The 27,632-nt window shown below is 38.1% G+C and overlaps 1 long non-coding RNA gene across 1 annotated transcript; it reads right to left on the bottom strand.

Annotated features, from left to right (window-relative positions):
• On the bottom strand, positions 1-27,632 carry LOC145163211 (uncharacterized). The gene is made up of 3 exons (XR_013739643.1): positions 27,524-27,632; positions 7,975-8,061; positions 1-211 (listed from the first exon to the last, which is right to left on the bottom strand). It is a non-coding gene; the product is annotated as an uncharacterized LOC145163211 (long non-coding RNA).

Raw genomic sequence — 27,632 nt, 5'->3', positions numbered from 1 at the left:
TACTAGCCAAAAATTTCGTTTTCAAAATCATTTAACAAACATAAATATCATAAAACATGTATCTCAAAATCTCATAAAATCTGTCATCATATCACAATCTCATATAAAATATCAGAGTAAACTCCCAGGCTAAGAAAACTGTGGTGTGTGTCATGCCATCATCCCGAGCCCTTTCCCTTGCTAGCTGAAGTACCAGAAACCAAAACTGAAACTATAAACACGAAGCTTAGTGAGCTCCCCCAAACTACCACATATCATACTAATCACGTATAACAATTAACATAACTCTAGGACTACTCCTAACTGTATCGGGACGAATCCCGGCATCGGCTTACACGACATCGAACTCATGTTCGGCATCGGGCTCACCCCGGCATCCGACCGCATCGGGCATCGGGCTCAACCCGAAATCGGGCTTGCCCCGGCATCGGGCTTACCTCGTCACATACACAGCATAACATATATCATAAACACATAATCTGCATCAGGCTTGCCCCGGCATCGGACCGAAGCCCGGAACGCATAATCATAACATATAAACTAGCATACATCAGGCTTGCCCCGGAACATGTAATTCATGGCATAATAATTAACATACATCGGGCTCGCCCCGGCATCGGGCTTGCCCCGGAACACATAACACATAAACATGCATGAATCACAAAGACATCAAGCATACATAACTACTTCTCGGGACCACCCCGACATCGGACCGAAGTCCGGAAACATATAAACTGCTTCGGGCTAACCCCGACATCGGGCTCACCCCAACATACTCTACAACTTAAACGGGTCGGCATTGTGGTCGTAGACCCGTTACTACTGGAAGGAAACTCACCTCGTATGGCTGACTGCTGAAAAACTGGGTGAGGGATCCCTATATGCTGCTCCAGCGACTCTCCGGCTATAATTCCATAACAACACTTAATCAAAAACTGATAATCCTTCTTAGGGTAAAATGACCATTTTACCCCCTGGTCAAAGTCAACGTCGTGACCAAAGTCAACCTTCTGGGTTGACTTACTCGCCGAGTCCCCATGCTAACTGACATCGCGACTGGTCGAACTGACTCGTCGAGTCGTCCTTAGACTCGCCGAGTCCTAGCGTAATCAGAAAAGGGACATATCGACTCTAACTCGCCGAGTCCCTTCGTAGACTCGTCGAGTTCTTCAATCTTTCACGTTTAAGTCATGTCTAACCCACTGAGTCACCACCTCAACTCAATGGTCCTACTCCTAATCAGAAAAGGAGTTAGGGTTCACGGCCCGACTCGCCGAGTCCGAGAACAACTCGCCGAGTCCTCCTTGTGACATATCCATTCAGTCGATTCTAATCCATTTCGATGCTTCCCATACATAGATCTGGACTCCCTAGGCTAGCATTACACGTAAAGTTGCTAACTTTACGTTCATGCATGATGATATGGAGCTTAAACACCAAAACATAGCCAGAAATGGAGGTTAAATGCATAGAATGGGGACATGGTCGAATAAAGGTGGCAACTTTGAGCTTCTGGAGCTCATGAGTGTCTAGATCTGAATTCCTTACATCCCCAAATGGTCACTACTCGAAAATGAACTTGGAAATGGCTCAAAAGTGACAACAAACAAGCTTCATGAAGATCTAAGTGAAAATAAGCCAAGGTATAAGCTTTATACCTTCTAAGTTTCTGAAATGCACTAGAAGCTTTGGATCTACTGCCTCTTCTTGAATCACCAAGGGTTTCCTTCCTTCTTCTAACTTCAATCACACAAAAATGGCAAGGAAAGCTTAAGAATACTCAAAGGCTGCTAGGGTTTCGATAATGAGGAGTGGAGGTAATGGAGGCTGGAATGGGGGCCTGTAATGTTGCTTAAATAGGGCGCAAACCCTAAAGATTAGGGTTTCCCACTGGCAGTCCTACTTGTCGAGTTCATGCTTGGAATCGCCGAGTAGACTCTTTAAATCTCGCGTCTTTTCTGCCATCTACTCAACGAGTTAGGGCTACCAACTCGTCGAGTAGTTCAATTATATTTTTGAATAGTTTCAATAATTGCATACCTAGAACGGGGCGTTACAGTTCTCCCCCACTTGTCTTAGACTTCGTCCTCGAAGTCTGCTGTCTCTGAAAACAACTCTGCGTAGTGCTCCCTCATTTCCTCCTCGGACTCCCACGTCCACTCCGAACCCTTGCGATGCTGGCACTGCACCTTCACTAACTCTACCCTCTTGCTCCTTAGCTCCTTCGTCTTGCGATCTAAAATCGCCATGGGTCCCTCGATGTAGTTCAGGCTATCGTCAACCTGAATGTCCTCCAGGGGTACCACTGTTGAATCATCCACTAAGCACTTCCACAACTGAGAAACATGGAACGTGCTGTGGATCTGGCTGAGCTCTGCTGGAAGATCTAACCGATAGGCAACCCGACCTACCCGGGCCAAAACCCTGAATGGACCAATGAACCTGGGTCCCAGCTTGCCCTGCTTCCAAAACCTGATAACACCTTTCCAGGGTGATACTTTCAGAAGGAACATATCGCCCACCTGAAACTCCAAGTCCGAACGCCGCTTGTCGACATAACTCTTCTGCCAACTTTGAGCAGACTGGAGCCTGCTCCGGACTTGCTGAATCCGCTCTGTGGTCTTGAGTACTACCTCCATACTCCCCATGACTCTCTGACCGATCTCACCCCAACAGATTGGGGTCCTACACTTCCTCCCGTAGAGCATCTCGAAGGGAGGCCGGTCTATACTGAGTGATAGCTGTTGTTATACGAAAATTCCGCTAACGGAAGATACGTATCCCAACTGCCACCGAAATCTAACACACACGCCCGAAGCATGTCCTCGAGAGTCTGAATGGTTCTCTCGCTTTGTCAGTCCGTCTGAGGGTGTAAAGCGGTGCTGAAAAGGAGACGAGTATCCATCTCGTCATGAAACCGCTTCCAAAATCTGGAAGTAAACTGGACATCTCGGTCTGACACCACTGAGACAGGCACTCCATGACATGCCACTACCACTCGTACATAAATCTCGGCCAACTTATCGGCCGAGATGCTCTCCTGGATCGGTATAAAGTGGGCGCTCTTGGTCAACCGATCCACGATGACCCATATCGAATCAACCCCACGTACGGTCCTGGGAAGCTTAGTAATGAAGTCCATAGTGATATCCTCCCATTTCCACACAGGAATGTCTAACGGCTGCATCTTACCATGGGGCCTCTGGTGCTCTGCCTTGACCTTCCTGCAGGTCAGTCATCTCTCCACATACCAAGATACGTCCCGCTTCATGCAGGGCCACCCGTAATCGGGTCGAAGATCTCTGTACATCTTCGTCGCCCCTGTATGGATGGAGAACCGAGACTTGTGGGCCTCATCCATCAACACCTGCCGTACTCCGCCCCAGTACGGTACCCAGACCCTCCCATGCAGGGTCAATAATACTCGGCTATCGTAATCAAACGAAGCTACTTGGCCCACTATCCTCTCGCACTTCTAGCGCTCCTCCTTCAGGCCCTCAACCTGCGCCTCCCTAATCTGCTCCAGCAGTGGAGTGATCACTGTCAACCTCACACAGATATCTCAGATCGGAGCCGCCACCGCCTTGTGGCTCAGGGTGTCGGCCACTACGTTGGCCTTGCCCGGGTGATAAAGGATCTCACAGTCGTAATCCTTTACCACGTCTAACCACCGACGTTGCCTCATGTTCAAATTTAGCTGATCCATGAGGTACCTCAAGCTCTTGTGGTCCGTGTAGATAGTACACCGGACCCCGTAGAGGTAATGCCGCCAAATCTTGAGGGCGAACACCACCGCCCCCAGCTCCAAATCATGTGTCGAGTAGTTAGCCTCGTGAGGCTTCAACTGTCTCGAGGCATAAGCTATCACATGCCCCCGCTGCATCAATACTGCTCCCATACCTGTGATCGAAGCGTCACAGTAGACTACAAAGTCATCTACTCCCTCTGGCAGGGTGAGAATCGGCGCCTCGCATAGTCGCTGCCTGAGCGTCTCAAACGTTGTCTGTTGCTCAGGACCCCAACGAAACACCACCGATTTCTTGGTCAGTCGGGTCAGCGGAACTGCTATCTTGGAGAAATCCTGGATGAATCTCATGTAGTACCCTGCCAAAACAAGGAAGCTCCGGATCTCGGATGGAGACCTCGGGACCTCCTACTGCATCGCGGCCTCAATCTTGGCCAGATCTACTAATATACCCTTCTGGTTGACAAGGTGCCCCAGAAACTGCACCTCGCGCAACCAGAACTCGCACTTGGAGAACTTTGCGAAAAGTCTCTCCCTCCTCAAGGTCTCAAGCAACTCCCTCAGGTGTTCCTCGTGCTGCTCCTCAGCCTTGGAATAAACCAAGATATCATCAATGAATACTATTACAAACCGATCCAGCATCGGTCTGCACACGCGGTTCATGAGATCCATGAACGCGGCTGGAGCATTGGTGAGCCCAAACGGCATCACCACAAATTCATAATGACCATAGCGGGTCCTAAAAGCGATCTTCTGCACATCATCATCTCTGACCTGCATCTGGTGATATCCGGACCGTAGATCAATCTTGGAAAACCAAGATGCTCCCTGAAGCTGGTCGAACAAATCATCTATCCTCGGGAGTGGTTAACGGTTCTTCACCATTACCTTATTTCGCTCCCGGTAATCAATGCACATACGGTGCGACCCGTACTTCTTCTTCACAAACAGGATCAGGGCTCCCCATGGTGAACTTCTCGGCGTTATAAAACTCTTCTCTAGCAGCTCTTGCAGCTGCGTAGACAACTCCTGCATTTCGGGAGGAGCCAACCGATATGGTGTCTTGGCTATCGGAGCCGCACCAGGGACCAGGTCAATCCGGAACTCAACCTGTCTCTCCGGAGGTATCCCAGGAAAATCCTCCGGGAATACGTCCGGATATTCTCGTACCACTGGTACATCATCGACTGTCGTCTTACCCTTATCTCGGGTATCCATAACATACGCGACATATCCTGCACAACCCTGCTGAATGTGACGTCTCGCTCTCACTGTAGAACAGAAAACCGGTCCGCGCTGTGGCCCTTCGCCCTGAATCACTAACTCTCCCCCACTAGGAGTGCGAACTCTAACCAACTGTTGCTCACAATCTATCACTGCCCCATTGGGGCTCAACAATTCCATACCCACTATAACCTTATTCCCTCGCAGGGCAATAGGAACCAAATCCACTGAGAACTGCTCCTCAAATAACCGTAATGTACATCCTCTATGAACTCTCGTGCCCCTGACGGTCATGTCATCAGCTATCTCGACGTCGAGTGGACAATCCAGCTCCCCTGGAACTCTGCTAAATCGCTTGCTAAGCGCGATCGACACAAATGATCGGGTAGCCCCCGAATCAAACAATACCATAGCTGAAATGTCGTTCACTAAGAACGACCCTATACGCAAATACATAAATATGAGAAACAAACAATATCAAAAACAGAGGTAAAAGGAAAATACATACCCGTCACCACGTCAGGAGCTGCTTGTGCCTCCTCTCTAGTAAGCTGAAAAGCCCTGCTCCGCGCTGTAGGCGCCTCAGCCCGGCCCTGACGGCCATCTGTAATCCTCAAGGTGGCAGGAGAAGGTGCTGCCACCTTCCCTTCTGCTGCTAAGCTAGGGTACCGGGACCGCTTGTGTCCCCTCTGATTGCACTGAAAGCAAATCAGGTCTAATGCTCGTGTGGTGGTGGTAGTAGCTGTACAATCTCGGCTCATGTGACCCGTTCGGCCGCACTTGTAGCAGCCCGAACTCCCTGCCTTGCACGCCCCCTCGTGTATCCTGCCGCATTTTCCACAACGACTGTGGCTCTGCTGGCTCCGAGATCTGTGATCTGATACCTTAAGCTTCTTGCCCGAACCTCCTGACTGAACCCCCTCTGGCTTCCTCTTCTTCTCCATCTCTAAATCCAACTCTCTCTCTCTCTCTCGAGCCCTCGCCATCATATCCTCCAGCGTCTTACAGCTGGATCGGCTCACAAACTGGCGGATATCACTCCGCAACATCTCATGATATCGGGCCTTTTTCATCTCCTCATCCGCCACATACTACGGAACAAGAAGGGCCCTCTCCCTAAACTTGGAGATAATCTCTGCCACAGTCTCTGTAGTCTGCTGGAGGTCCTGAAACTCCCTAGCAAGCTGTTGCACCTCAATAACTGGTGCGAACTCGGCTCTGAACCTGGTCGTGAAGTCACTCCAGGTCATAGCATCCAACACAGTGTCATCTCCAATGGCTCTCCCGACCTCCTCCCACCAATCTCGTCCCCTGTCCTTCAGAAGACAGGATGCTAATCTGACCTTGTCCCCCTCGGGACATTTGCTGGTACGGAACGTGTGGGCAACATCTGCCAACCATCTGGTACTCGCAATGGGGTCCTGAGCCCCATGGTAGTCGGGAGCTCCACAAGCTCTGAACTCCCTGAGTCAAGGTGCGCGATCCCATCATGGCCGCTATCTCAGTACGGAACGCGCTCAGCTTCTCATCCAGAAGCTCTAAGATACCCTCCTTGACCGATCCAAAAATCACAGGAGTCTGGTCTAGTATGCTGCGTGTGACCTCCGAGGAGATGAACTCCCTGGTCTGCTCATCTAACTGCCCGCCTCCAGAGCCTGAGCCCGATCCCTCTCCTGCACCTGAGCTACCCACTGCTGGTCTAGAGCGTAAAACCACCATTCTGAAAACACATCATAACAAGCGTCAAAATACTAATATAACTGGAGGGATCACATACACTGCAAGTTTTCTGGTCTCATCCCAGCCTTCCTAGATTCGAGTACGGATCCTCTGCTTTCAGTAGTACGTGCCCATACTACCTTCCACATCTATCCGTACTTTCCTCAAGGACTGCCTCAACTCCACCAAGTCCCTTCTACTACTACTGCTCTCTGCTACTCTCATCCTAGGCTTGCCCTAGGGTAGTCAACAACTCACTCTCCACCATCAGCTTCATAAGAAGTCCCTGCCTTCTTCCCCTAACTAGCTTACGAATACTATTACATATTACTCAGACTAGATAATTCTTCAAATGAGAGATCCTACCCTATAACGGTTGGACTCAAACAAGAGCTGCGAATTAGAGCCATACCTAACCTTCTGAAATTATTTAGTCCTTGCAATATGTACTTAACATATTCGTTTACTAGTTAGTGAAAGACAACTAGAACTCCTAAAAGCACAAAGCAAGCAGCATTCGGGCATTGAGTACATATAATCAAGCATATACTACTCTGGCTATCATACTGACTAATCTGTACTAGCATGCAGTTCTCATAAAGCTGAAACTCATCTAGAAGGCACATAAGGCATCCTTCCTAGATCCTTAGTCCTAATATATCATGCTGTTCTAACAAGGCTGATAATCATAACATAGCATAAACTTGTATGGTTAATTTGGGAGTACTTACTTGAGCTCGGATGATTGCATGCACTACACCCTTTTCTCTTTTCAAAGTTCCTTTCTTTATACTTTTCTAAAATTGTTTTCTTTCCTCAAAATCCTTTTATAAACATGGTTTTTCTTTTGAAAACTTATACCACTTCCTTAGTTTGAGTTCAGACACATCCGAAAGTGTGCCCGGATCCCTCAAACCAAGGCTCTGATACCAACTTGTAACATCCCAAAAATACTAGCCAAAAATTTCGTTTTCAAAATCATTTAACAAACATAAATATCATAAAACATGTATCTCGAAATCTCATAAAATCTATCATCATATCACAATCTCATATAAAATATCAGAGTATACTCCCAGGCTAAGAAAATTATGGTGTGTGCCATGCCATCATCCCGAGCCCTTTCCCTTGCTAGCTGAAGTACCTGAAACCAAAACTGAAACTGTAAGCACGAAGCTTAGTGAGCTCCCCCAAACTACCACATACCATACAAATCACGTATACCAATTAACATAACTTTGGGACTACTCCCAACTGCATCGGGACGTATCCCGACATCGGCTTACCCGGCATCGAACTCCTGTCCGGCATCGGGCTCACCCTGGCATCCGACCGCATCGGGCATCGGGCTCACCCCGGCATCAGGCTTACCCCTGCACATACACAGCATAACATATATCATAAACACATAATCTGCAACGGGCTTGCCTCGGCATCGTACCGAAGCCCGGAACGCATAATCATAACATATAAACCAGCATACATCGGGCTTGCCCCGGAACATGTAATTCATGGCATAATAATTAACATACATCGGGATTGCCCCGGAACACATAACACATAACATGTAACACATAAACATGCATGAATCACAAAGACATCAAGCATACATAACTACTTCTCGGGACCGCCCCGGCATCGGACCGAAGTCCGGAAACATATAAACTGCTTCGGGCTAACCCCGGAATCGGGCTCACCCCGGCATACTCTACAACTTAAACGGGTCGGCATTATGGCCGTAGACCCGTTACTACTGGAAGGAAACTCACCTCGTATGGCTGACTGCTGAAAAACTGGGTGAGGGATCCCTATCTGCTGCTCCGGCGACTCTCCGGCTATAATTCCATAACAACACTTAATCAAAAACTAATAATCCTTCTTAGGGTAAAATGACCATTTTACCCCCTGGTCAAAGTCAACGTCCTAACCAAAGTCAACCTTCTGGGTTGACTTACTCGCCGAGTCACCCTATGACTTGCCGAGTCCCCATGCTAACTGACATCGCGACTGGTCGAACTAACTCGTTGAGTCGTCCTTAGACTCGCCGAGTCCTAGCATAATCAGAAAAGGGACATATCGACTCTAACTCGCCGAGTCCCTTCGTAGACTCGTCGAAGTCTTCAATCTTTCACGTCTAAGTCATGTCCAACCCACTAAGTCACCACCTCAACTCACTGGTCCTACTCCTAATCAGAAAAGGACTTAGGGTTCACGGCCCGACTCGCCGAGTCCGAGAACAACTCGCCGAGTCCTCCTTGTGACATATCTATTCAGTCGACTCTAATCCATTTCGATGCTTCCAATACATAGATCTGGACTCCCTAGGCTAGCATTACACGTAACGTTGCTAACTTTACGTTCATGCATGATGATATGGAGCTTAAACACCAAAACATAGCCAGAAATGGAGGTTAAATGCATAGAATGGGGACATGGTCGAATAAAGGTGGCAACTTTGAGCTTCTGGAGCTCATGAGTGTCTAGATCTGAAGTCCTTACATCCCCAAATGGTCACTACTCGAAAATGAACTTGGAAATGGCTCAAAAGTGACAACAAACAAGCTTCATGAAGATCTAAGTGAAAATAAGCCAAGGTATAAGCTTTATACCTTCTAAGTTTTTGAAATGCACTAGAAGCTTTGGATCTACTGCCTCTTCTTGAATCACCAAGGGTTTCCTTCCTTCTTCTAACTTCAATCACATAAAAATGGCAAGGAAAGCTTAAGAATACTCAAAGGCTGCTAGGGTTTCGATAATGAGGAGTGGAGGTAATGGAGGCTGGAATGGGGGCCTGTAATGTTTCTTAAATAGGGCGCAAACCCTAAAGATTAGGGTTTCCCACTGGCAGTCCTACTCGTCGAGTTCATGCTTGGAATCGCCGAGTAGACTCTTTAAATCCCGCGTCTTTTCTGCGATCTACTCGACGAGTTAGGGCTACCAACTCATCGAGTAGTTCAATTATATTTTTGAATAGTTTCAATAATTGCGTACCTGGAACAGGGCGTTACACAGGTGTACTCAATTGAATCAACCCCATATCTTTTACTATATTCATGGCGAACACATCAAACTTGAGTTTGATTCTGAAATGATACTATGAAAAAGAGCACGACATAGCAAATCTGCAATGGAGGAATGAAGGATTAATTGTTGCGATGAGAGGAAGGCGATTTAGGTGGTGGTTATCGTTGCAGTGATAGGCAGAAGGAGGAGTAACATTTGTCGACCGCCAGGATTTGTAAAGAGATAAGGATAGAGATCATGGTTTGTAGAGAGATGGTTAAGATGACGCCATTTATAGTTGTTCCTATTGGTGTGGTAAATTAACCATCAACTCCTCTATTCATGGTATGCAACCGAGATATGGGTAACATACTGAGTCAAACTCGAGATAAGGATCGAATTTTGTTTTAATAATTCTTTCTATTTTCACCAAAAAAAAAAAATTTAAACCCACTATGCATCAGTTGTTAAAGCTTAATGGTTTGTACGTCTTCAATCTATTTTTAGAAATAGTAAGGTTTATATAATAATATAGTAAGATATATATATATATATATATATATATATATATATATATATATATATATATATATATATATATATATATATATATATATAGGGAAAAAGGAATATACATTACAGCCCCACCTAAGCTTAGGTACTAAACCTCTTGAAAATACATTGTTTTACTATATAAAGAATACGGTTGGTGGATTCACGATTAATACTTGAAGATGTAAATTCAAGATCGACACAATAAGGTTTAGGGTTTAGGGTTTAGGGTTTAGAGTTTAGGGTTTAGGTTTATGGCTTAGGGTTTAGGGTTTACGGTTTACGGTTTACAGTTTACGGTTTAGGGTTTAGTGTTTAGTGTTTAGGGTTTAGGGTTTAGATAAGAAAGAAATAATATTGATTATCTTTGCCCTTCGTGACAGTGGAAACAAGTAATGTTCACTTGGGTGAAGTAATAATCGATAATGGAGGAAAGAAAACAGTGATGGTAGAACGATAATGAAAGAAAGAAATATTATCGAGGATGATATATTTACCAAATGAAACCAAATCGGGTATATTTACCAAGTTAAAACGACATATTTTAGAGGTTTAGTACCTAAGCGTAGGTGGGGCTGTAATGTATATTCCTATCCCCATATATATATATATATATATATATATATATATATATATATATATATATATATATATATATATATATGTAAAGCCTCTACCTTAAGAATTCTCCATTTGAAATGAGGAGCACTGTGGTGAGCGCGTGAAACACAATCGTTGGGTATTTTTTTTGTCATAGGTCTTTGGTGTGTGAAGAATATAAAAAGGTCTACTCATGAAAACTCTCCATTTGAAATGAAAGAGGTTGTGGTGGACACGTGGAATACAGTCGCCGACATTTTACTTCCTTACTGAGTCATATATACATACACGTGTACCCTTTTTGAGAGGACAAGTTCTCTACAATCTGGACAACTGTTTTCCTACACAGTTTTTTATACACACCTCAAGAATCGAGGTCGCCATCACTTCACCACTAACATTTTCCTTTTCCCTTTCCTCACCACCTCTTCATCTTATTATGTGCTTTAGAGAAACCTGAATCGAGTTGTTTCTCCCCCGTTTTCTTCCAACATCGCACCCACCCTCTGCTTTACCTTCTCTACGCTAATGCATACCTTCTACAAGCCTAGACACTTGCCTAACTGCCGTTCTCTCTGGGACTGTTGTTATCCACCACCGTTGCATGTATTCTACTGTCACTTGATCTGCTTACTGTTTTTGCAGTCTCTTTTTTCTGTCTATCTTTAAAGAATGATGGAAAATGAAAGGTTTGATCTTTGATTCCGATCCAATTCAGGTAACGCAGAGGTGATATCTCCAGTTTTTTTTACGCAAAATCAATAATAAAGTTCCGTCTTCTCTACCCTAGAGCCAAACATGTTCAGGTGTGGTCTATTTTTTTGTACTTCTCTTCAGACCGATTCTTCGTTCATTCAGTTCCTGTACAATCTTTTTGTGAGATATTACTTGTTTAATTTCTCTGTTCTGTGGTTCTTTTTATTATACTTTTTTGATTTGAATACATGTGTTGTGCTTGATAAGTTAGGGCTTTTAATGACGGTCCTTTCTTGTTGTCGATTTGAATTAAAGGAAATTATACCTTGTTGGAACTTCATGGAATAACTAGGTTTGTGTAATTTTAAGTTGTTTGAATACCAACACAAATTTCACTTATCTTAATTAAAAAATAATTATTGAGTTTTTAGTTTACAGGGGCCTAGAACATGCTTGTAGAGAGGCGACAATTAAGAAACTCAACTCCATTGCCACTAGATAAAGAGCAGGTTGGCCACTGATCATGAATCCTAATCCCTTTAATTCCCCTGATTATTTATCTTGAGTTAGTTAGTTAATCTTCAAAATTATATTTTGTAAATGATCTCTTACAAGGTTCCAAATGCTAAAGATGGTAGAGAACAAAAAGATATTGAAATGTATGACATACATAGGGCATCCCACCTGAAGTATTGGTAGCTCTTTATAGAGATGAAGGCATTCATCTAATCTCTTTTGCTCAATTTTTCATGGATTTCTTAATTACAATCATTCATGTTCTTAAACTGAAGGCCATGAAAACTCTACAAATAAAACAAATCCTTCGTTAGAAGGGTCTATGAGTCGTAATGCCATCTGGACATAGCATCAAGGACATAGTCCCGACTTGGTACTTTTTAATAATTGCTAATAAAAAAAGAAATTTCGATGCATCAGCTCACATGAAAGCGCACCTTAGAGCTGGTGAAATTTCTTTTAACCATAACTGTTTCACAATAAAAATTATCACAATTTTAAAGAAAAATTAATATTTTTTTGATGCATAATATGAAAATTGTTGATGAGCAAATAGATGAGCAAAAAGAGGTTATATTCGATTGAAACTTGGCATTTAAATAAGGGTGATATGCATCACAAAATAAGCACAACTACAATTAAGAAGGCTTGTAATGAAATTATGTTACATTAAACGGTTCATTAAAAAAAACAATTAGATAATTGTATATATGCATCACTACGAGCTTGTTTGTATGACCTAAACTATTCATGGATGTCACCATTATACACATTCGTTTCTTATTATTAGTGTATTGTACTTTAAAAAAATAATTATATGCAATGTAGTTTACTTTTTAACCTTTATAGCAATGCACTTTCATTTTTTCACTTGCAATAGCAATATACTTTCTTTGGTTTATTCTTTGGATATCCACTTCAACTAAAGTTTTACGTTAATCTTGGGCCGTGCTTAGCACGGCCTTTAGACATTTCTAGTATATATATATATATATATATATATATATATATATATATATATATATATATATATATATGGGTTCAACATATAACCAAATTATATCATCTAACTACATAACAACTATCGTGATGAGATTAGAAATAAGGCAAAAAGATATGATGGTGAAAAAAATATACGGTAAAACATATCCATTTCTAATTTTTCTTCTATCCTTGTTTATATTACAATAACTTTATATTTACAACTAATTAAAACGGAATAGATTTATATTAATAAACATAATTTATACATGCAAAGATAAAGAAAAATTAATACGATAATATGAATACATGTTCATATATTTTCAAATATCAACATATGTTCATATATAGTAAACTCTTGTTTGTCTTTTTACTAATGTCAATCATCCTCTTTTATATATATATATATATATATATATATATATATATATATATATATATATATATATATACTCTCCTTATTATGCAAAATTGATCAAAGGCTAAATTTTAAGAGGTACAAGGCTTTAATGCAATTTATACAATGAATTTATGCAATAAAATCTTATTTGGTCAACAAAAGTAGATAAGTCAAGAATAAGGACGAGTCATTCAATATAAAGACTGATTCAAATAACCATCTCCCCAATTTTTTGCTTAAAATTTGCGAGACTTATTCAAATCCCTTTTCCACTATAAAATCCACCACCTATTTGGGGTTTTATTTTTGCATCCACCTCCGATAAAGAACATGCCGGTATCGACCCTGTGCAACTTCATGAAACGAAATCACAGGAAAAATGATTTTCTTGTATATGAACATTGAAGTAATTATTTGTACCTTTCTTCTTAAAATCTCTTTGTCCATCTTCATCAAGCCCCACCCCTATTCGTTGCCATTATGACCTCCATCCAATTCTATCTCCACTGCCGGAGCAACACATAATCATCTCTGTATCTCTCTCGATTTACTGAAGTAAGTGAAAAATCCAATTTTTTTGCTTTTATTTTCTACCGAATACAAAATCTAAACAACTTTACATTCTCTCTTCCTCATTATGTATCTCTAAACAACTTTACATTCTCTCTTAACGATCACAAACTTTTTGAATTGGATTGGAGATAAACAGAAACATGAGTGAAAGGAAGTACACGAACAAAAATCAGAGGTATTGAGATTTTTTTAATAAGATGAGCATGACAAAAGAAAGAAAATATGCTGATGCATTTTTCCCAAATTCAGCTTCATTCAATTTTAATCAAAAAGCTACACAAGGTGACAAGGAACATCATCATCTCTCTCTCTCTCTCTCTCTCTCTCTCTCTCTCTTTCTCTCTCTCTCTCTCCCTCTCTCTCTCTCTCTCCATCTGTTCTTTCTTGATGCGTTTGTATTTATATTTTGGAATTTTTGTTACAAAGATGGAAGTGGTTTAATTTGTTATTTAACAACTACCAGGTATTTAAATTGATTAGTTGTAGCTGATTAGTTGTAGCATGGATTGGTAGGCCAACATTCTAACATTCTATCTACTATATGGAATCCGAATGAGAAACAAAGTTAAGAGGAACAAAATTTTAGTTATTGTCATCCTCCTCCTTAGACAACCTATATATTTTCTAAAATTTTAGTTAACAGTTAAAACTTTTGATAGGTTGGTTATTCTAGACCAAGACTTTGCAGGAGGACATCAACCTGTCTCTAGGCCGTTCAGGGTAAGATTAAAAATGTAATTATTTCAACTTAGCACCTTATATGTACTTTCAAATATAGCCTTTCAAATAATGGTGTTTTGTATTAGCTCTACTTGTATCTTGCAGAGAATACATCATCGTATGGCAAAGAACATGACAACATGTAAATGATAACATGGGAAAATAATGGCGTTTTGTTTCATCTCGACTTTTATCTTTGTCACTTTATTTGTAGAATATGTACACATCTAACTCTTCAATATGTAAATTATTTTCTAGGTATGCAGTTTCTACCTAACCAAGATTACTAAAATACCATGCTGGTAAAATGGTCAAGACATAGTAGGAAAAAAGCAAACGACCCCATGGGTAAAATGGTCAAGACATAGGGTGGAGGAAAGTGTGTTGCATCAGGCTTTATCAAATGTCATTACAAATCTAGCAAGTTCTACACACATTATACCTATAAGTTCTGATTTTCAAAATCATAATTCGATTTTCTGCATATAAAACTATATTTGATGGGTTGATTCTCGATATGTATTCAACTTCTGTTTCTGGGGGAAGAATCATGATTAGAGCCAATGTCATCATAAAGGAAAGCAAGGCGGCAAAAATGTGATTATGTTCAGGTAGATATGTAAAATCTCATGATTTACTTGGTTTTTAGTATTCTTATCCCTTTTAGGCGTATTTGTAACAATTGAGTTGCTTATTTGTTTCTTTGTTATAGGCTCAGATCAGTGCTAATTGTATGATTGAACACAAGGAAGAGAATTAAACAGTGATCCCTCCTAACAGAACCACATGTTATAATGCTTATCCAAACAATGATAATATGATTAATAGAATCAATGGAAATACGATGCTATTTATTTTGAATTTTTTATTGTAATCTATTCTGTAGGTACTTTAGGTCATAAAATTATTAATTAAAATTCATCCGGTTTACTATATAGTTTGTTATATCACATTCTATAACATGTTATAATAACTTATTATAGATTATTTGTAATTATATAATTAGTTTCAAAAAAATCCAAATACTCTTTAAAAACAGTTGCACTTCATAAATGTCTTCCGTTTTTTATTTTTTTCTTTGACACCTTAATTTTTTCATTTTAGATTTTTTTTATATTAACAATTAAGTCGTCGGAATTCGAGTTAACATTCAAGTCAAACAAAAGTTTGCTATTTTTGAATTAATCCATAATTAGAAGACATGTTCAACACACTTTACACAAATTTGAGTTTAATGCAAATTTAAAGAATATCCATTCGTTCAACAAACCTGAATGATATGTTTTCATATTGTGCATTGATGTTGAAATAGATGCTGGTCAAATATGTTAGAGAGAGGGTATTTTTTCCAATAATTTCTCTATGTCCGTCTGAAGATGAAATGTTCTCATTCAAGCCAAAAAGAAAACAATTTCCAACTCGATTTTAATTCTTATTTATTTTGTTTCTATTAGCATGACTCTTATTAATAATTGTTTAGATGTAGTAAACTATTTACGTAAAAAAACTAATCACCACCTAGAAACTAATTTCTAAAAGAAATTATTCGTACCCGTCGCTTTGCGCGGGTAAACGGCTAGTGTGTGTGTGTGTGTGTATATATATATATATATATATATATATATATATATATAGAGAGAGAGAGAGAGCTAGATATAAATGTTTCTAGCAACTATTGTGTGCATGTATGCACCAATGAGAATTGAGGAAATAATAAATCATTAAATAAATCATGTAAGGGTATTATAGTAATCTTTGCATATTTAATTATGGTAATTCATTAACATCTTAAAACCTAGTCTTCTCCCCTCTTTATCTTCAAACGATTGGCCTCAAAAATTTGTAGCCTCACCTCAATCGGCAACTTCACTGCCGCTTCACTACCGGAAATTAGTTGCTGCCAGCGGAAACTACCAGTAGCGGTCGCCCAGTTCTTCAATCTGGCGAGGTCGAGTCCTCCCTACAACCCACCGTCGACTTAGTCAACGAAGAAAACCCCAATTTTCCGATTTTCAAGTCCGGTCTTCTCATTCTGACCACCTACCCTGAATCAACCACATCCGCTCTCTCTGGAGAAAACCCCAATCGCGGGTCTCCTCTGGATCCCTAACCCTAAATCAACTACATCCACTCCGACATCAAAAGCGGTGGTAGTTCCTCTTGCTGTCATCACTCACGTATTTCAGTCTAAGAAGTCCATTAAATGGATGTTTGCCAGTCCTAGGGTTAGGTTCCAGGTATCGGTTACGCCTGATGGAAGAGTACATGAGAGGGGTTCTAAATCCATTGTAATGTCTCTCTTCTCCGTATCTGGTCTTTGTTCTCTTGTTATGATGCGTAACTAAATTTTTTTTGTTGCAATTGTCGATTACTTAATGTGGTGTTGAAAAATCCTTTGAAAGCAACCATTTTTCTTAGGCAAACAATTGAATCCATTTGCTAGTCAACAATTGTGAACTCATTTGCATATTTTCTCTAATCCTTATTAATATTTATTTAGATAATTTCTTTTGAATTTTAGATAATGTTATATTCCAATCTTGTTTTAGTGGAAAATTTGAATTCAAAGTAGGGCAAAGCCCCCTGAATTTCCAAAGTTAGAAAAAGCAACGATAATTTTTGTTCTTACTAAATTTTCATATTCTGTATGCTCATACATCGTTCGATGAAATGCCACAATGAACTCTTCTTTTTTATTTTTAAATAAAGAAACATATTATATCTATAAGAGTACATAACATCTTGTTCACCATTCTGTAAGAATTTTGTTATATTGTTCAAAAAAGAATGTGTCAATTGCACTGTTTAAGAATTATTCTAACTGTAGTGGTACATGTCATTAGTCTTTGATGAAAAGGGTTAAGCTGGCATTCTGTCAGAATTTGCATGAAAAGGGTTAAGCTGGGGATTTTTTTTTTCATATTAGAATGCAAACACATGTTCATTCTATGAGAATATAAATATTACATAAAACATGTGTTGCTAGTAATTTTGACATAATGCATTTATACATGCTTTAGAATGTTTATGCATTTAGAAAAAAAAAACTATGATTTAAGTGCATTCTGTAATGTATTCTATTAGAATTTATTTATATATATGCATTCTGTTAGAATGTCTTTTGAGAATGTTTGTTAACAACAAGTATTTTTGTTTAAGTGGTAATACTAACGTGTAATGTATCTTATTCTTTCAGAATTGCATGGAGAAGGAATTCAATATTGATCATATAAGAGAAATATTTGGAATCGATTTCAACAACAAGTATATATGCGAAGATCAAGGGATTATATGGACCACTGAAGAAGATCAAGTGTATTTGTTCAATAATTGTATATTCAAGAATGCTAGTTTTTAAGAATTTTATTCATTTTTGATGATATTCTGTTAGAATATGTATAAATATATTAAAATGCACAAGGATATTAGTCTGTAAGAATATTTATGAATTTGTATTTTATTTCGGATGTGTATTAAAAATAAAATCATAGACCTAACTTGGATGTATATGAATAATAATCTAGAATTCTTAAATCAGGTTAATTATCAAAAATATCTGCATTGGTAATATAATTTGCAAGAATAAAATCGAAAATATATTTACTAGTTTTATGGTTGGCATTCTGTCATTTTGACAGAATAAAATCGGATTTTTAAATTTGAATTAATTTAAAATATTCATATTTTTAAAAATTGTTGAGTCAAATTGGTTGTAATGTGTCGAAGTTTGTTGAGTTAGTTTCGAATGTTATGTAATCTATTTACTAAGGCATTTTAGTAACAAAGTCTAAATGTCGAGTCCTTAGTATTTTTTGTGTACTTTCAGTTTTCCTATAAATCGGAGATGTTCTCTGAGATAGAGAGAACTTTCGTTGTACTTCTGTCTAACACTCCTGTTGTATGTTGAAAGTATAAATGAGCTGAAACAAGATCTTATTTACTCTGGTGTTCTGATTACGTTGTTTTACTCTGATTTCTTTCATACACTCGATTAATCTCTTCTACAATTGGTATCAGAGCAGGAATCATACTGCAATGATCTGATTTTCATTCTGAATCATAAGTTTTTGAGTTGCGATTTTGATTCAAACGTTTCCGCACTTTCTGGTTCTGAGAATCATCTCTGATCTTCAGTTGTGATTTGATTCTGCAATTGATTTGTTTAGTCGAGTGATCGATTTGGAATTCCGGATCAATTCATTCATTCATTTGTGAAATTCATCAAGTCTTTCTGAAAATCACGTCCGTACTTTCATGGCGAACTTTAACATGAATACGATGACCTCTTTTTCTCATCTGCTAGGATCTTCAACGAAGATTCCTATGCTGATTCCAGATTATTATGATCAGTGGGCTGATCGAATGGATGATTATCTGAATGGACTGGATGAGGAGCTTTGGAATTGCATTAATGGAAATGTTCAACATCCTTTGAATGTTCAGAACATTGGTTCATCTGGTTCAACTCAAGCTGTTAATGATCAATCTACGAGGCTGAAGAACAATGAGAAAAGATGCATGAGGGAACTGCGAGGTGCTCTGCCACCTGTTGTTTACAACTATGTATGTGGTTGTAAAACTGCTAAAGAAATATGGAATACACTCAAAGAGAAGTTTCAAGGAAGTGAGAAAACGAAGATTAATTCTGTGAAGCAATGCTTGGTTGAGTTGAAAGAGTTCAAACAAAAAGATGGTGAATCCATTGAAGGATACTATGATCACTTGAATGAACTCATTTACAGATGCAATCGTTATGGAGTCACAAGGTCAACCATGGAGTTCAATCTCACATTCATTATGGGACTTCGTAGGGAATGAAGAAGTGTTAGCATGATGGTGAAAAATCAGCAGAGTTTCGATAATTCAACCTTGAATGATCTATACAACTTGTTGAAGACTCACGAAGGAGAAGTTAATGAAATAGATGAGGAGACAAAATGAGTCTGGGAGGTCGATTAGCTTTGGTTTCGAAAGTTGCTGAGAAGGAGACACTTGAGAAAGAGAATTCTGATGAAGAAGGATTTTTGATGAATTCTGACGATGAGGCTGTTGCGTTTTACTCTAATAACAGAGTAAATAAGTTTTTCAAGAAACCTTTTAATCCAAAGTCGAAACCAAATGATGGTAAAGGAAGTTTTGTCAACAAAGTTGTGAGTGATGATAAGAAAAAGGTCGAAAAGAATGATGTGAAGACTAATGATACAAAAGTTGAAAAGAAGCTTAAAGGAGACTCTGGAATTGATTGTCATTACTGCCACGGTGCAAATCACATGGCTAATGACTGTATGCTTCGAAAGAAGGATGAAAAGAAGAACAAGGTGAAAGATGAAGCGTACTATGTCGAACGTCTGGACGAAGTTCAAGCAAAAGCAAAGGGTATCTCTTTGGTTGCTAGAGGTGAAGGTGAAGATGATGGAACTTATCAAATCTGGTCGTCTGGATCAGATGATGAGGAAATGTGTAATCCTACGCATGGAGCAATGTATGCAAGATTCATGGAAAAAGATGAAGAAGTGGTGACTGGTTGTTGTTTCGTGACAAAGAGTAGAGATAAATCACCAATGACTACCAAGGTACGTTCTATTCTTCAATCTTTTAATATTCCTTTACAAGCATATGATTCTGAGATAACTGCTTTTGATGATACTGTTGCTTATTTCGATACTCTTGTTGTGTCTGCTAGTAATGAGGCTAAAAAATATAGTATTCAATTGCTAGAGACTCAAAAGTTGTTGGATTCAAAAAGAGGGAGGGTTAAGTATCTAGAACTTCAATTGAAAAATCTTAGTTGTGATAGGGAAAATTTGGACAATGATGTAAGGATGTTATTAGCTCAAAGAAACATCTATTGTAATTTTACTAAACGTCTATATGCGAAATTAACTGCATTGCATCATTCATCTGATATAAGCAAAGAACAACATAGGAAGTTATTACCTTTTCTAGCTTTCGAAAGAGAAAAAGGTTGATAGCATATCTTATGACTGTGAAAAAACCATAGCAGAATTTGACAGAGTTCCTGATAATCGATTTGCTTATGGTATTGTTAAAATAGATGAATATCTTGATGCTGATGAACTTGTTGAAATTGTGAATGACACATTGACCAAAAGTGAACAAATAAATTTTTTGAAAAGAACTGAGAATTCAAAATCTAACTCTCAATCTAATTTTACTGATATCGATGATAATTCTGATAGTTTTAGCGAAATCAGTGAAATTGAGGAAGAGGAAAGTCTTGATTGTTCTTAGTTGTCTGTCATTAATGTCACATCTAAGTCTAAAGGCAAAGAAATATGTAATGAATCGATGGTTAAGATTGACACTGACAAACCCTCTACTTCGAAAGTTTATGATTTCGACCATGTGAGTGTCAGAGATAGTCAAACTGATAGTAGTGATGATGAGGACGAGGATGAGGTTCCGAAAAATTCAAAGTCAGAAAAGAATGTTTCGAAAGAAACAATCATTCCTCGAATTGTTGAAGATCAAGTGTATGGAGATACTAAAAATTTCGATAAAGTGATGACTGAAAAAGGTGCTCATTATCTTGAAACAAATACGGTTGTGTATCCAAATTTCAAGTGCACAGATGATATCATCTTTCCTAATCAAGTGTTTGTCACTACTGGGAATGTTGACAACATTAAACCGGAATTTAACAAGATGGTTGAAGAAGATAACAAGAAAACATCATATGAAGGATTCTTTTCAATTCAAAGCACTGTCGAAAATAATCTCACAAAGAATTCTTACATTTTTCAAAGACAAAAACCACAACGAAATTGGGTTGAAAAACAACAAATTTCAAAAGAAGTTTCAAAAGAAAATGCTGTTGAAACAAATCAAATGGTTAAAATCAATTCGCAAGATTTTAAGAAACTAATTGAAAATTTTTCGAAAGAAAATGGAACTTCGAAAAGACAAGCAAGATGGAAAATTTGTTGGTAAGTTGTGGATAATCGTAAGAAATCAAATGATTTAACAAAGAAAAATAATGAAAAGATAATGTCTAAATCTGTTAAGACAATGTCTTCAAAAAATTCAGATATTAAAAAAAATCCCGCTCAAAAACAAAAGTCTTTGTCTCAATCATTACCACCAGAAAATTCCACGAAATTTAAATCTCAAACACCGAACTCTTTGTCTCAGAATTTTAATCAAAATGATCAAACAAAGAAGTTTCCAACATCTCAATCATCAAGGAATTTTACAACCCACAATCAACAAAGGTTTTCACAAAATCATTTTTCAAAACAACATTCTTTTACACAACAATCATCGGATTTTCAAAATCAATTTTCTTCGAAAACAGGTTTTCACTCAAATGTTACAAATCAAAAGTTTGAAAATGTTCGAACAAAACCAAATATAAAATTCATTCCACAAAAACCAAACTTTCCAAATCCATATGTGAAACAACCTTCGAAAGTTTCATACATAAAGGGTCATTCAGATATGCACAACTTAGATCATTGGCTTGAAGGCAAAGGCAAAATCTACCAATTTGGAAAATTTTCTCAACAACAAATCAATGATGCATATGAGAAATATTTGAATGAATCTTCAAGTGGAAGTTCTTCTTCGAAAGAATCTAATCCGTTTGTTCAAACTTGGCGACCAATTTCGAAAGTGAAGAATGTTGAGAATCTAACTGAGAAGAAAAAGGCGAATGTCAGTGACAATCCTAAATCTTCGAAAGTTTATGTATCTGCGCCTTTAACTCATGATGTAGAGTTAATTGATAGTTTCAAATCAAAAGTTCGAAATTAGGTCTTAACTTCAAGTCTACACTCTGTTTTTCAAACTAATCACTCAGGACCCAAACAGCCTTGGGTACCTAAAATTTTCAATTAATTGCAGGTTTTGTGTGACGAGCAATATGACGAAAAATGGTATATTGATAGTGGTTGCTCGCATCACATGACTGGAAAGAAGGAAAATTTAAGAGACTTCAGAAGTTTGGATAATGCAGGAGTCGTGAAGTTTGGAAACAATCACAAATGTCAAGTGAAAGGTTATGGTAAAGTCACGAATGGGAAGTTTACAGTCAACCGGGTTGCTTATGTCGAAGGTCTTCAATATAACTTGATAAGTGTTTTGCAACTTGTTGTGGGCACTGGCAATCAAGTGGTGTTCAATGAAGAAGGAAGCATTATTTCAAATGTCGAAACAAAAGAGGTTTTGTTAAAATCTAAGAGACATGGTGACATGTTCACTCTCGACATCAAACCAATTGTTGGGAAACCTTCAGTGTGCTTACTTCGAAAGCTCCAACAGATGTTAACTGGTTATGGCATCGAAGGCTTTTTCATTTGAATTTTCGAAATTTAAACAAATTAGTGGTAAATGACCTTGTTCGAGGTTTACCTATTTTAAAATTTGACAATGATACTTTATGTGCAGCTTGCGAACAAGGTAAACAACATCGTCAATGACATCCAATTGTCATAGATTCGAACATTGTTGAACCGTTGGAACTTCTTCATATCGACTTATGTGGACCATCAACTGTTGAAACACTCAACAAGAAACGATACATTTTAGTCATTGTTGATGATTTTTCACGATTCACTTGGGTTTATTTTCTCAGGTTAAAATCTGAAGTAGCTCAAACAATGATTGATTTCATCAAGCAAATAGAAACAAGCTTAAGGAAGAAAGTTCGAAAAATCAAGAGTGATAATGGCTCTGAATTTAAGAACAATGTTCTTGATTCGTTCTTAACGGATAAAGGAATTTCACATAATTTTTCTTCACCATATACACCACAACAAAATGGTGTAGTTGAAAGACGAAATCGTTCTCTTTGTGAAGCAGCAAGAACGATGCTCACATATGCGAATCTTCCTCAATATCTTTGGGCTGAAGCAGTTTCAACAGCATGTTTTACTCAAAATCGATCGTTCATTCATCGTCGTTTCAATATTACTCCCTATGAAATTATCAATAACCAAAAGCCTAATGTCAACTTCTTTCATGTTTTTGGTTGCAGGTGTTTTATAATGAATCTCAAGGACAATCTTTCGAAATTTCAGTCTAAAGCTGACGAAGGAATTTTCTTGGGTTATTCTCATAATTTGATTGCATATCGAGTGTTGAATAGACGAGCAAGAAAAATTGAAGAAACATTCAATCTTACGTTCAATGATTATTATATCAAACAAGTTGAAAAGTGTTTTGAACAAAAACCAATTCTTAAAGAATCAACAGATGAATCTGAAAGTTTTAATTCGTCTGATTTTGATTATGATTTAATTTTTGGTGTTCCAGAAGGAGCTGCTGATGCTGAAATCAATGCTCCAGATAATCAACTTCCGGAATCCTCTAAAGCATTCTGATTCTTCGACAATTATTCAAGATGTTGTTGATGAAAACTCAATGTCACCTTCTCCTGGAATTAGCGAAAGTATGTCAACCGATCCAGTGGAGGGGGAGCACTTGGATTCGAATTCTCATTTTGAGGGGGAGAATTCTTTCGAGGGGAAGAATAGGAGAATTAATGATGATGTTGAGGGGGAGCATCAAAATGATAATAATGTCGACGGGGAGCATATTGATACAAATGTGTCGAATATGAATCAAAATGAAATTTTTCTTGACTCAACTGATAATGTTTCTGTTGCAGGTTCCGAAAATGATGAAATGTATGAAGATGCACCATTAGATTTTGATCCTGAATATCCACCACTGGAAAAATGGACAAGAAATCATCCAAAAGAACAAGTCATTGAAAATCCACAAGAGGGAGTGTTGACAAGAGCTCAAATTCGTGCAAAGAATGAGGTACTTAATACTCATCAAGAGTTTTGCATGTTTAATGTTTTTATTTCGAAAATAGAGCCTAAGACAGTTAAGGTTGCAATGGAACACTCAGATTGGGTTGTTGCTGTGCAATTTGAACTAGCTGAATTCGAAAGAAACAAGGTTTGGAGATTAATTCCTAAACCTGAAGATGTTTCAATTGTTGGTTTAAAATGGATTTTTAAAAATAAAACCGACAAAGATGGCAACATTGTTCGAAATAAAGCTAGGCTTGTAGTTAAAGGCTATTCGCAACAAGAAGGTATCGATTATGAAGAAACCTTTGCCCCTGTCGCAAGACTCGAGGCTGTTCGAATATTTTTAGCCTATGCAGCTCACAATGATTTTGATGTATATCAAATGGATGTCAAATGTGCTTTTCTCAACGGTGAACTTAAAGAAATAGTTTACGTTGAACAACCTCCAGGTTTTGTAAATGAAGAATATCATGATCATTTTTATATCTTAGATAAAGCTGTTTATGGGTTAAAACAAGCACCAAGAGCCTGGTATGCTACTCTTACCAATTTCTTAAAACAATCGAAATTTAAAGAAGGATCAGTTGACCCCACGTTATTTCGGAAGAAAGTTAGGGATCATCTAATGTTTGTTCAAATTTATGTTGATGATATTATTTTTGGCTCTACTGACCCTGCTTTGTCTAGTGAATTCGAAAACTTAATGAAAAGTCAGTTTGAGATGAGTATGATGGGAAAAATTAACAATTTTCTGGGATTAAATATTCGTCAAAGCAGAGAAGGCATCTTTATCAATCAAGAAAAATATATGAAGAATTTGCTTGAAAAGTTTGGATTGACGAATAGCACCAAGTTAAGAGTACCAATGGCGGTTGGAACAAGGCTTACACATTCGTTAGATAAACCTGCTATTGATCTTACTTTATATAGGAGCATGATAGGTTCGTTGCTTTATCTTACTACAAGTAGACCTGATATCATGTTTTCTGTTTGTAATTGTACTAGGTATCAAGCAAATCCCAGAGAACCTCACTTAACTGCAGTGAAAAATATATTTCGATATCTCAAAGGAACAATTTCGTTAGGATTGTGGTATCCTTCGAAATCAGGCTTTTTCATTCAAGCATACTCAGATTCAGATTTGGGAGGTTGTAATCTAGATCGAAAGAGTACAAGTTGTGGATGCCAATTATTAGATGGGAAGCTTGTTAGTTGGCAGTCGAAAAAGCAAACATGTGTTGCAATTTCAACTGCTGAAGCAGAGTACGTTGCGGCTGCTGCATGCACTTCTCAAACTATTTGGATCCAAAGTCAATTGCGTGATTATGCAATAAATATGAAAAAGATTCCATTGTATGGTGATTCGCAAAGTGCAATACACATTTTTCATAATCAAGTACAACATTCGAAAACAAAACACATTGCTCTTCGTTATCATTTCATAAAAGATCATGTGGAAGACGGAAATGTCGAAGTTCATTTTGTAAAGACAACTGATCAGCTAGCTGATATCTTTACAAAACCCTTGGATGAAAAGTCATTTGTTAGAATTTTAACAGGTTTGGGGATGATAGAAACAAGTTCTGTTCCAAGATTACTTTCAAAATAATGAAAAGCTGGTGTTGAGGAAAAGTGTCAATTCAGAGATAATGGTTAATCATTCAGAGGTTACTGTTCACATTCAGATCTTCGACACACTGCGCTTTCGACATCAATAATGAAAATTTTTCGTTAGTTTGGTACATTTAAATTTTCGAAATTTCTTAGTTATTTTTTTTTTGTTTGTTTTTCTTTTTGAAAAATCAAAAACCACAAAAATATTTTCGTTATTTGTTTTGTATTTTCAAAAAATCAAAAATACCAAAAATATTTTTTGTTTGGTTTTCTTTTTGAAAAATCAAAAATCACAAAAATATTTTTTTTTTCATTTGAAAATATAAAACTCAAAAAGATTTTTGTTGTTTGTAGTTTGTTTCTAATCAGTTCATGTAGATTATAATGAAGATTTTCATGTATCATGCTTGTAGTTCTAGGATCAGGTATTCTTTCGAAAATTTTTGGACTAGTTATGTTGTCCCTAGAAGCATGCTGCAGTGTGACATCCCCAATTTCACGGCCAGAAAAGACCGATTTAATTTATTCTTTTAAAATAAAATCAGAGTAATCCTTTGGTTAAAAGAGTTGCAGAATTTGTTCCCAAAACAAAATATGATAAAAATTTATCTAAGCATTTCTTAAAGAAATGTATTTTCATTATACAACAAAACCTCGGGATGTCATGTTACGATACAGACCAAAAGCATAAACAGTACATTATAAGCCTAACAACAGTTATTTACAACTACAGGCCTATAATCCAAAATCCCTTGTCATTATCCAACTATGCTCTTGTGCCACTACTTGTAATACAAAGAAAACTGAGTGGGTCAGGCTTGGGAGCCTGGTGAGCATATACGATTTTCAACCCACAATAAATAAATTTATTAATTTTATCAAACAACAATAACCCGATTACCCATTCCCGTTATCCTCACTTTACGTCCCTAAAACAACTATCACAAGGGACCTAGTCTAAGGATTTTCATCGGGGCGACAACACTGCTTTGGGGGTTTCCCAACAATTTATGTCAAATAAGGCAACCATGTGGGGGATGAAGTACAGCAAATGAATACCCAAGCTCATTAACACCTACAGGTTGCGAGCCTGCCAGCATTCCACTGAACTGTCTAGAAAAGTCTGTGGTCGTCATCCATACTCCGCTAGATGACTGGATCACAATAACATCGAGGCATCTCATCGTTTTATTTCATCACACATCAACTATCTATCCATGTTATACCCAACATATTTGTAGATAAAAATATATATATACAGTTTAAATAATTTAAAACATGTATAAAATTAATCATCCAGCATAGATAGCAAGTATACAGATAATATGCACACATAGCACGTAATTTATATAAAATACTTCATATCTATGTGTAAGATAAAAGTAACTATGTACTCACATGATATGACGAGAGTAAGCTTCAGATCGTAATTAGTTCTGACAATAACTCCTCAAGCTTTTATTAACCGAAACTCCCCCTTTCAAAATATTTTATATTCTTTCTTTCT

The sequence above is a fragment of the Lactuca virosa genome, chromosome 3 (genome assembly GCF_052849685.1).
Source record: "Lactuca virosa cultivar CGN04683 chromosome 3, Lactuca_virosa_CGN04683_v6, whole genome shotgun sequence".
NCBI classification, from domain to species: Eukaryota; Viridiplantae; Streptophyta; class Magnoliopsida; order Asterales; family Asteraceae; genus Lactuca; species Lactuca virosa.
The sequence above is the reverse complement of the archived record's forward strand: the minus strand, read 5'-3'. Positions and strand labels throughout refer to the sequence as shown.